We start from the raw sequence: 12,475 nt of genomic DNA on the forward strand, positions 1-12,475 counted from the left end.
AGATGTCCCTCAACCAAAGAACAGATAAAGAAAATGTGATACACTTACACAATTTAGTATTACTCAACTGTTTAAAAATGACATCATGAAATTTGCAGGCAAATGGATAGAACAAGAAAAAATTCATCTTGAGTGAGGTAACCAAACCAAGAAAGACAAATATGGTATATATTCATTTATAAGTTGATATTTACTGTTAAATAAATTATAATAATCATTACAATCCACATACCCAGAGAGGTTAGATAAAGTGTTAGGTAAAGCTCTAGGGGAAAGCATGGGTCTCCCTGGAGAGAGGAAGTAGAATAGATTTTGCAGGTGGAGTTGGGCATTGGTAGGGGTCGTAGCGGGAGGGATCAAGTTGAAGGGGAGTGATAGAGTGAGAGCATGTAAGGAGAGAAACCTGGAATTGGGGAGCATTTTGGAGCAATTCAGTGGAAACTTCCAGGAATATATGATGGTGACCCTACTGAAAACTTCTAGGTAATGGAGGACATGAAGTCTTTTTTAGTCAAGGTTCCAATGGTGAACTGTGTTGCATTCAGTGAGCTGTTGGCCAAGGAGATCACTAAACAACACAAGTTGATTCTAGGACAGAAGGTCACTTTCTTAAAGCTGACAGTGGGCCCCATTGCCAAGGACAACATTCATTAAACATAGGTAAAGTTGGTGCCCACATGGAGACTTCATCCCTATATTTTATTCTCTTTGGTGCAGGAAGTTACACTGAAGGCTACAGAAAAAGAAATTGGAAGCCAGGCAGTGGTGGCACATGCCTTTAATCCCAGCACTCAGGAGACAGGTGGATGTCTGTAAGTTCGAGGCCAGTCTGGTCTACAGAGTGAGTTCCAAGACAGTCAGAGCTACACAGAGAAGCCCTGTCTCAAAAAACAAAATATAAAGAAAGGAAGAGGAAGAAAGGAAGGAAGGAAGGAAGGAAGGAAGGAAGGAAGGAAGGAAGAAAAACCTGGATACCAACTCATTCACAAAATCCTCAACCTACAATCTGTCCTGCTTTCAAGATGTGCTGGGGCAATGGTGGCTAATGGTGGGAGTGGCCAATCAATGTCTGGTTTAACTTGAGGCCCATACCATAAGAGGGAACCTGTGCCCCAAACTGCCTGGATGGCCAGGAACTGGAGACTGGATAATCTAGGAACCTAGGATAGAACATAATACAACTGGAAAAAGACAATAAAATAATTCCTAATGATATTCTGCTATACACATAGATTGTTGTCAGCCCAGTTGTCGTTGAAGAGGCTTCCCCCAGCAGCAGATGGGAGTGGTTACAGAGAACCACAGCCACACATGCAGAGAGAAAGTCTAAGTTAGAGGTCTCCATTGGGCCTTCCCCCAGAGCTCAGGGGAACCCCTACAGAAGAGGGAGAAAAGATTGTAAGAGTCAGAGGGGATAGAAGGTATCAGAAAAACATGTCTCATTGAATCATCTAAGCAGGACTCCAAGAGACTGAAGCAGTAAGCACAAAGCCTGTATGGGTATGCACCAGGTCCTCTGTGTATGTTATGGCTGTTAGCTTGGTGTTTTGTGGGACTCCTGACAGTGGGAATCAATGTGTCTCTGACTCTTTTGCCTGTTGGGGACTCTCCCTCCAGTTGGGTTCCCTTGTCCATCCCTGATATTGTCTTATTGTATCTTCTTTCATGTTGTTGGTTGTTATCTCTTGGAGGCCTGCTCTTTTCTGAAGGGAAAGAGAGGAGGAATGAATCTAGGGGAGAGAGGTGGTGTGGAGAAACTGGGAGGAGTGGAGGGAGGGGGAAACTGTAATTAGAATGTATTGGATGAGAGAAAAATCTATTTTTTAAATAGAGAAAAAAGAAAAATGCCAAGAAGAAATTCTGGGCCAAAAGTTGACTTAAGTCGAGAAAGAATCACAGAACATGAATTAGCTATCTTTCAATGCTATGGAGAAGAATCATTACTCTTAAGAATCTGAGCTAAGTTAACAGTATGTGTTAAGGTGTGTTGTTAGTATGTCAAGCTCTCTAAGAAATGATTATGCATTAAATTATGATTTATAACAACAACAACAACAATAACAAAGAAACATAGCATTCTTAATGGTATCTATTTAAGGGCAAATAATGTGGTAACTTAATTGTACTGTTTGCCCAAAGAGAAGCACATTAAAATGAAATCAACAACGCCTCTTGAAGTTATGTTCAGAAACATGCCTCTACCTTGGCTTCAATGTATTCTAAGTCTATGCCAACATAAAAATGTACTTTTGGACTGCTATTTTGAATAGAAGTTTCTAATAATAAAACTAAGCTAACTTTTAAAAAACTCTTCAATAACATTTATAAACATAACTATTAAATGAAAATATGACTTCCAAACCTAAAACACAAGGGGATTTCTTTAATTTCATATATGCTTCATTGTATATGACATGCAAATAACAGAAAATTGAATCAGCATTTCTTTCTATATATCTTTTTACATATATCTTGGTAAGTTTGCTAAATTAAGGCCTCAAAACTTAATACTATTGAGTAGCCAAATGGGACTGAAAATAAGTCACAGTTGTTCACAAGACAAAACCTACCTTGTGACATCCTAGTCTTTGTTTTGTCATTTACTTGTTGAAACAAGTTACTAGGCCTCATTTAATCAACACTACTTACAAAGTCAATCTCTGCTCTCATGTTCCATATGTAGGAGGTAATACATTTGAAATTAAATCAAGCAGTCATTACAGAAGTTTAAAAGTTTTGAAATGCTTGTGGAGAAAAATCAGACACATTCCCAAGGTAATTTGAGATTCAAAAAGAAGCTATTTTAGTTGGTACAGATTCTGATGTTGATATGCCAATGGCCTTTCACCATGGGTCATTGTTTTCTCTTCTGCATCCTCTCCTACCCTGCCTCCACACAGAGCCATGGAATTTGAATCCATCATACAAGATTTAAAATTATTCTCAAAACCAGTAAATGGGATGCAAATCTGGGAACCCCCTATAAGATTTGAATGCATCAAATGATACATTCAAGAAAGTCAAAGTCCAATTATGGACCTCTTCTCTTTCTCCTAAGTCATTCTCTTGTGGCAATAGAAACAGAAAATCTCATTTCTTTATATGATGCCCCTCATTGGTATGGAATCAAGCAGAGGTTATTTCTCTCTTTCCTTCAGCTTAGAAACACAACACATGAAGTAGCTTTCAAACTAACCTGAGGCATTGGCCTGTATATGGTCCAGGAGCCTTGCCTGCAAAAGCTCAATCATATACAATTAAGACTCATGTGGTTATCACTTTCTAGTGTCCCAACTAGTTAACCTCAGTGAATTATTATGAATTATCATGGGAATTCTGACAAGCACCTTGAGCTGTATAGCTGTATAACCTGAATATTCTGTACCTTCCTCAGCTCAGCTTCTGGGAAATTTTTTTCTTTCTCTGTTCCATGATCTGCACATCTGTAATGAATTCCAAAACCAGGAGACTTATTGCTTCACTTCTCCAATATTTAGATTTGAACTAAGATCTTTGAAACCATATTTTCCCTCATTAGTCCATTGGTGTAGGAATTCCAAATATTTTAACTCAGATATTGTTATGCCAAGATCATAGAGCCCCCCCCCAACACATACACAGAAACCAATTAGGAGAACAAGTCCTGTATGTAAAAGCAAAGAGCCTTTATTCTTACACAAGTTTGCAAACTTGGACTCTCCGTGAGTCCAATGTAGAAGTGATTGGAGATTCCTGAGCTCAGTTGGAGTTGGGTTTTCATAGTAGCAAAGGTAGGAATAAGGGCTTTCTAAGGTTCAAGACCCCTGATTGACTGACATTTGTCTAGCAGTATTCTGGTGAAAAGCAATGCGTGTGTGCTGGCAGGTGATCCTATCTACAATGGTTGGAATGTTAGGAATTTTCTTTGGATGACCTGTTCCAGGGTGGTGCCAGTTAATGGATTTTCCTGGAACCTGGTACTGGCTGCTATGGCAGCTGTGTGGCCTGGGCCCTGTGTGTGGCCAGGCTACTCTGAGCCCCACATGGCCTGGGCCCCATTATGTGTGGCCAGGATGCCCTGGGCCCCACAGTATCACAGCGATAAGACTTTAATACAGAGTAGAAGTGAGAAAGAGTTTTTCTGAATGTCAGTGAACTCAGGGTCATACAAGGAGTTTCAATATGTTGAACATTCATCCATTCTAAAACTTCTGATGTTTCTGGAGGATGCCAAGATCATAGAGCCTGTACAAAAGAAAACCCTGGGGCTCTAGAATCCCCCAACTTTGCCTGAACTGAAAATGCCTGACCAACTTGAAGCCTTACGCTTGGGAAAGTACATCACTCAGCTCTGCAGCACAATGATGGGGGCTCTAAATAACTCCTATGGCAGTCTGTCTTAGAAAAGAATTCATTTCCTCCAAAGCCACAGAGAAACCCTGTCTCGAAAAACCAAAAAAAAAAAGAAAAGAAAAGAATTCATTTCACAGAAATATTCAGGGATCCATTTTAAAGAGTTCCCGTGAGCAAGCAAGAATTGCACACATGTAATATTAGAAAGAAAGAACAAAATATATGGACAAATCAAATTTTAAAGGTATTTCTGAGAAACTCAATTTAAGGCTCTGAAAAATAAATCACCATTGTCCATTGCAATCAGAGATTTTTTTGGAAAAGTTTGACTCTGAGGGAATTTCAATTTATTTTGGGAACATAATGTAGAAACCAACATTGGTGGCACAGATGTTTACCTAAGCTCACTGCATGAAATGGTACAACTTTCACTAAGAATTAAATGGCCATGACAAATATTTAGTGGCATCTTTTCTCAGCCAATGGGACCAATAGGATATTCTCTCTACCACTGCTACATTCAAGATTACGTTAGAAGTGTAAAGATCTGTTCTGTCCCTTTAAGAGACAAGCACACCCCACTCCTTCCCCATCTACTGAAGCAAGGCAGATCTTCCTTCCTGCTTGCAGCCTGACTCCCTTTTCTGTCTCCCTCTCAAAGAGGCAGCTTCTGTCTCTCCCTTCTCTCTCTCTCTCCTCTCTCTCCTCTCTCATCTCTATCTTCTCTCTCCCTCTCCCTCCCCCCCCGTGTGTGTGTGTGTGTGTGTGTGTGTGTGTGTGTGTGCTCTGTGCTCTTCTCCCCTTCTCCTTTCCCCCTCCATAACACACTAAATAAATATCCAAACTCATTCTGCATGGCGTGCCTATCCATCTGTCTCTTGCCCACCCCATGGTTCCCTGCCTAGGACCAGCTGCCTTTGGAGACCTGCAGCATGGTCTTGTGGCATGCCCATCTGTCTGTCTTTCCTCATAGCCTGCTGCAGCCACTCAGGGAACTGTGCCATCCCTGCCTGGGACTGGCTGCTCTCGGGACCTGCTGCTTGCTGTCTGCCGCCACATGGCCTGCTCTCACCGCTTGGGGGCCTGCAGCATTTCTGCCACTGCAGCCATTGGAGATCCTGCAGCAATTTTACTTTTACCATTATATTGGTGCCATAAGACTACAGAGACTCTTCCACCCCGAGCCCTGTAGAAGGAAGCTGTGGGGCTGCGTCCCGCCACCCGGCTAGCTTTACACCCGAAATAATTACACGGAAACTGTATTCTTTTAAAACACTGCCTGACCCATAATTTTAGCCTCTTATTGGCTAATTCTCACATCTTCCTTTAACCCATATTTAGTAATCTGTGTAGCACCACGAGGTGTGGCTTACCAGGAGAGATCTTAATCTGCGTCCATCTAGGAGAGGAGAATCATGGCGACCGCCTGAAGCATCTCCCCAACTCCTGCTTCCCAGCATTCTGTTCTGTCTACTCTGCCTACCTAATTTTCTGTTCTCTTAAAGGGCCAAGGCAGTTTTCTTTATTATAATGAAAGTAACACATAGAAACCTCCTCCATCAGAGCCCTTCTCCAGAGGTTGGGATCTGGAACAAGGTATTTTTTTCCACAACAATTACGTGTTCCATATGCCTGAGTGCACAACACTGGCTTCAATTGGTGACTTTTCCTCATTCTGCTATGGTCTAACCCTTCACTAACATTTACCTCTGGATTGCTTCTCTTAGCTAAAATCGTGACAGGACTGACCCAGTCCTCCCGTGCTAGCACTGTACACTCTGTGTGGTGCATTTGACTGGGAGCCCAGGGTCCCTCAGTTTTTCTTGCTATTTTTTTTCCTTTCCTTTTCTTTTTCCCCTGCTGTGTTGCTTATTTTTGTTTTGGTAAAGATCACTCAGAGGCCTTGTGGTGTGTTGCCATTTCACAGGTTTTCACAGTTTCAGCTATGGGAAGCAAGTCATCCATGTCTGTCCCCTCTGGGATGGATGCCTTTTAGAGGCCCTAAAATCCCAGGCCTTAATGTCTTACTTCTTCAGCTCCTACCCTCACTCTGCCCATGTCCTGCTGGCTCCACTTTCATGGGAACATTCTAACTACTGTCAGTGCACAGGCAAATGGAAAGAGTTTCCTCAAACTGTCTCTGCCACAGCTACTGCTGCCAACAAGATTAGTTGGATTCACGAGGCAGCTGTTTTCTATTCCAGCTTTTTGCTTCCCTCTGCAGCTTGTAGCATGGCAGCTCAGCCACAGGGAAGAACATGCCTCTAGGTCTCTTTTATTATTATTATTTTATTATTAAAGATTTTAATCCCTGCAGCTCAAAAATTGTTGCTTTACCATACAACATGTGATCGCTGCCATTTTAACTGAGGTCAGGTGACCTTACCACCATCTTAACTGAAGTCAGATGACATCGCTGCCATCTTAACTGAAAGCCAGGTCAGGCTACCAAGTCCTGCCATCTTTACTAAAGTATACCCTGGGTGGTGAGTGGCAAGAGTTCCTTTGTTTCACTCAGTTTGCCTGTGGCAAGCTAGGCCTTTTGTCAGTGAGGTACCTGCCCAGCAAGGAGCCAATATCCTGTAACAGAAGATGATCCATCGGAGAGGGGAGTGTGTTTCTGACCAGCGGGCTGCAGAAGCCCGGGTCACAGAGCACAGACATTCCTCGACCCCCTAATCTTTCTGGTCATTCTGCAGGGGCTTCTACCTGCAGCTACTACCCTTCCCTTCCTATCCCATCCCAGCTTCCCTAAGGCACCCCTCCTCTTCTTCAGGGCCACAAGACCCCCCAGCTCGGCCTGTATTGGGTCTGGGACCTGGTGGTGAGTGGCGGGAGTTCCTTTGTTTCACTTAGCTTGCCAGTGGCAAACTAGGCCTTTTGTCTGTGAGGTACCTGCCCAGCAAGGAGCCCTTATCCTGTAACAGAAGACCCATCAGAGGGGTACCTGCCCAAAAAGGAGCCCTTATCCTGTAACAGAAGATCCATCGGAGGGGTCCTTGGCCAACAAGGGGCCATAATCCTGTACCAGAAGAACTATCAGAGAGCATTTGAAGGAAGAGATGGGCAGGCGCCAAGGCAAGAATTCCTCCAACAATCTGAAAAACAACCTGAAAACACCAGAACCTGGTGATCTTACAACAGAAGGACTTGAACACCCTAATCTAGAAGAAGTGAAAAAAATTGACATTATGAAAGTGATAGAGACCCTTCAACTGGATATGAAAAATTCCCTTAAAGAAATGGATGAGAAGTATAACAGAAAGTTCAAAGAAATGAGTAAATCCTAAAATAATACCCTGGAAAACCAAGAAAAAACAATCAAAGAGATAATGGAAACAGTTCAAGAACTGAAAACTGAAATGGAGGCAATGAAGAAAACACAAACTGAGGGCCGGCTGAATATGGAAAATCTAGATAAATAAACAGAGACTACAGAAATAAGCATAACCAGTAGAATACAAAAGATAGAAGAAAGAATCTCAGATTCTGAAGACACCATACAGAAAATAAACGTACTGATCAAAGGAAACAGCAAATCCAACAAATTCTCATCACAAAACATTCAGGAAATCTGGGACACAATAAAAAGATCAAACCTAAGAATAATAGGGGTAGAAGAAGGAGAAGAATCACAGATCGAAGGCCCAGAGAATATATTCAACAAAATTATAGAAGAAAACTTTCCCAACCTAAAGAAAGATATTCCTATGAAGGTTCAAGAAGCATACAGAACACCAAATAGACGAGATCAAAAAAATAATCCCCTCGCCATATAATAGTCAAAACAAAACCATACAGATTAAAGAAAGAATATTAAGAACTGCAAAGGAAAAAGGTCCAGTAACTTATAAAGGTAAACCTATCAGACTTACATGGGTCTTCTCTATGGAAACCATGAAAAGCAGAAGGTCCTGGATGGAAGTACTGCAGAAACTAAGAGACCATGGATGCAAGCCCAGACCACTATACCCAGCCAAGCTATCAACAGAGAAAACAAAATATTCCAGGATAAAAACAAATTTAAACAATACGTAGCCACAAATCCAGCCTTACAGAAAGTAATAGAAGGAAAATCACAACCCAAGGAATCCAACATTGCCAACACTGCCTACAATAATTCAGACATCTAGCAACCCTTCACAAGCCCAACTCAAAGAAAGGAAACACATAAACTCTACTACCCCCCCCCCAAAAAAAGTAAAAAATAACCAGAATCAACAACCACTGGTCATTAATATCACTTAATATCAATGAACTCAATTCACCAATAAAAAGGCACAGACTAAGAGATTGGATACAAAAACAGGATCCAATATTCTGCTGTTTACAAGAAACACACCTCAACCACAAAGACAGATATCTACTCAGAGTAAAGGCTTGAGTGTAGTGGTAGGAGCAGCGGGCTGTGTTCATGCCGCCCAGCTCCCAGCCGCCTGGCTAGCTTATGCCCTGAAATAACAACACACAAACTGTATTCATTTAAACACTGCCTGGCCCATTAGTTTCAGCCTCTTATTAGCTAATTCTCACATCTTTCTTTAACCCGTATTTAGTAATATATGTAGCACCACGAGGTGGTGTCTTGCCAGGAAAAATGCAGCATGTCTGACCTGGTGGTTGGCTCCATGGCGTCTGTCTCCGGTCAGAGAATCATGGCGAATGTCTAAGAGAGGAGAGGCAGGGTGACTGCCTGAGGCTTCTGCCTCACTTCCAGCATCCTGTTCTGTCTACTCCACCCACCTATGTTCTGATATATCAGGCCAAGCAATTTCTTTATTAATTAACCAATGAAATCATCAGATAGATAGAAGACACACCTACATCAGTTGGGAAAAGGTTTTTCAAGCAAATGGACCTAAGAAACAAGCAGGTGTGGCCATACTAATTTCTAACAAAAATGACTTCAAACTAAAATCAATCAGAAGAGATGGAGATGGACATTTTATACACATAAGAAGAAAAATTCATCAGGAGGAAGTCTCAATCCTGAATATCTATGCCCCTAATATAAAAGCACCCACTTATGTAAAAGAAAAACTTCTAGAACTCAAGGTAGTCATCAAACCACACACACTAATAGTAGGAGACTTCAACACTCCTCTCTCACCAATTGACAGGTCAATCAGACAGAAACCTAACAGAGAAAGAAGAGAATTAATGGAGGTAATGAACCAAATGGACTTAACAGACATCTATAGAACATTCCACCCAAATAGCAAAGAATACACCTTCTTCTCTGCAGCTCATGGAACCTTCTCAAAAATTGACCACATACTCAGTAACAAAGCGAACTTTCACAGATACAAAAAATATTAGTAACCACCTGTGTCTTGTCAGATTACCATGGATTAAAGTTAGAATTCAACAACAATGCTATGCCCAGAAAGCCTACAAACTCATGGAAACTGAACAGTCAACTACTGAATCATTCCTGGGTCAAGGAAGAAATAAAGAAAGAAACTAAAGTCTTCCTTGAATTTAATGAAAATAAAGACACAACATACTCAAACCTATGGGGACACTATGAAAGCAGGTGCTAAGAGGAAAGTTCATAACAGTAAGTGGGCCACTTAAAAAAACAGAGAAAGCACTCATTGGAGACTTAACAACATACCTGAAAGCTCCAGAAATAAAAGAAGCAGTCTCATGCAGGAGGAGTAGAAGACAAGAAATAATCAAACTGGGGGCTGAAATCAACAAAATAGAAAAACAGAAAGCAACCAAAGAATCATGAAACAAAAAGCTGGTTCTTGGAGAAAAATCAACAAGATTGACAAACCCCTAGCCAAACTAATCAAACGGCAGAGAAAGAACACACAAATTAACAAGATCAGAAATGGAAAGGGGGACATAACCACAGACACAGAGGAAATTCAGAGAATCATTAGATCCTACTACAAAAGCCTGTATTCCACAAAATTGGAAAATGTAAAAGAAATGGACACTTTCTTAGATAAGTACCATATACGAAAGTTGAACCAAGATCAGGTGTACAATCTAAATAGACCTATTAGTCACGAAGAAATAGAACCTGTTATCCAGAACCTCTCTACCAAAAAGGCCCACGACCAGATGGTTTCAATGCATAATTCTACCAGAACTTCCAAGAAGACCTCATACCTGTACTCCTTAATGCATTTCACAATATAAAAACAGAAGTGTCATGGCCTAATTCCTTTTATGAAGCCACAGTTACCCTGATACTAAAACCACACAAAGACTCAACCAAGAAAGAGAATTACAGACCAGTCTCACTCATGAACATCGACGCTTAAATTCTCAATAAAATACTGGCAAACCAAATCCAAGAACACATTAGAAAAATTATCCATTATGACCAAGTAGGCTTCATCCCAGAGATGCAGGGCTGGTTCAACATACGAAAATCTATCAATGTAATCCATCATATAAATAAACTGAAAGAAAAAACATATGATTATTTCATTAGATGCTGAAAAAGCATTTGACAAAATTCAACACCCCTTTATGATAGAGGTCTTGGAGAAGTTAGGGATACAAGGGTCATACCTAAATGTAATAAAAAGTTATTTACAGCAAGCTGACAGCTAACATCAAATTAAATGGAGAGAAACTCAAAGCCATTCCACTAAAATCAATAATACAACAAGGCTGTCCAGTCTCTCCATACCTCTTCAGTATAGTGCTTGAAGTTCTTACAATAGCAATAAGACAGCATAAGGAGATCAAGGGGATTCAAATTGGAAAGGAAGAAGTTAAACTTTCGTTATTTGCAGATGATATGATAGTGTACATAAGCAACCCCAAAAACTCCACCAAAGAACTCCTACAGCTGATAAAAACCTTTAGTAATGTGGCAGGATACAAGAGCAACTCCAAAAAATCAGTTGCCCTCCTATACACAAAGGATGAAGAAGCAGAGAGGGAAATCAGAGAAGTATCACCTTTCACAATAGCCACAAATACCATAAATTATCATGGGGTAACTCTAACCAAGGAAGTGAAAGATCTATTTGACAAGAACTTTAAGTCTTTGAAGAAAGAAATTGAAGAGGATACCAGAAAATGGAAGGCTCTCCCTTGCTCTTGGATTGTGAGGATCAACATAGTAAAAATGGCAATTCTACAAAAAGCAATCTATAGATTCAATGTAATCCCCATCAAGGTCCCATCAAAATTCTTCACAGACCTTGAGAGAACAATAACCAACTTTATATGGAAAATCAAAAAACCCAGGATAGCCAAAACAATCTTATACAATAAAGGAACTTCTGGAGGTATTACCATCCCTGACTTCAGACTCTATTATAGAGCTACAGTATTTAAAACAGCTTGGTATTGGCATAAAAACAGAGAAGTTGACCTATGGAATCGAATAGAAGACCCACATATTAACCCACAAACCTATGAACACCTGATTTTGCTAAAGGAGCCAAAAGTACACAATGGAAGAAAGAGAGCATCTTTAACAATGGTGCTGGCATAACTGGATGTCAGCCTGTAGAAGAATGAAAATAGATCCATATCTATCACCATGCACGAAACTCAACTCCAAATGGATCAAAGACATCAATATCAATCTGAAACACACTGAAACTGAGAGAAGAGAAAGTGGGAAGTACTCTAGCAACACATGGGCACAGGAGACCACTTCCTATGTATACACACCAGCAGCACAGGCATTAAGGGCAACATTGAATAAATGGGACCTCCTGAAACTGAGAAGCTTCTGTAAAGCAAAGGACACTGTCATTAAGACAAAAGGCTACCTACTGAATGGGAGAAGATCTTCACCAACCCCACAACAGACAAAGGTCTGATCTCCAAATATATAAAGAACTCAGAAACTAGCCTTTAAAAATGCCAATTAACACAATTAAAAACTGATGCACTGAACTGAACAGAGAATTCTCAACAGAAGAAGTTCAAATGGCCAAAAGACACTTAAGGTCATGCTCAACCTCCTTAGCAATCAGGTAAATGGAAATCAAAACATCTTTGAGATACCATCTTACACCTGTCAGAATGGCTAAAATCAAAAACACTAATGATAGCCTTTGCTGGAGAGGATGTGGAGTAAGGGGTACACTCATCCATTGCTGGTAGGAATGAAAACTTGTGCAACCACTTTGGAAATAATTGTGGCGGTTTCTCTGGAAAT

Source organism: Arvicola amphibius, chromosome X (genome assembly GCF_903992535.2).
Source record: "Arvicola amphibius chromosome X, mArvAmp1.2, whole genome shotgun sequence".
Lineage (NCBI taxonomy): Eukaryota > Metazoa > Chordata > Mammalia > Rodentia > Cricetidae > Arvicola > Arvicola amphibius.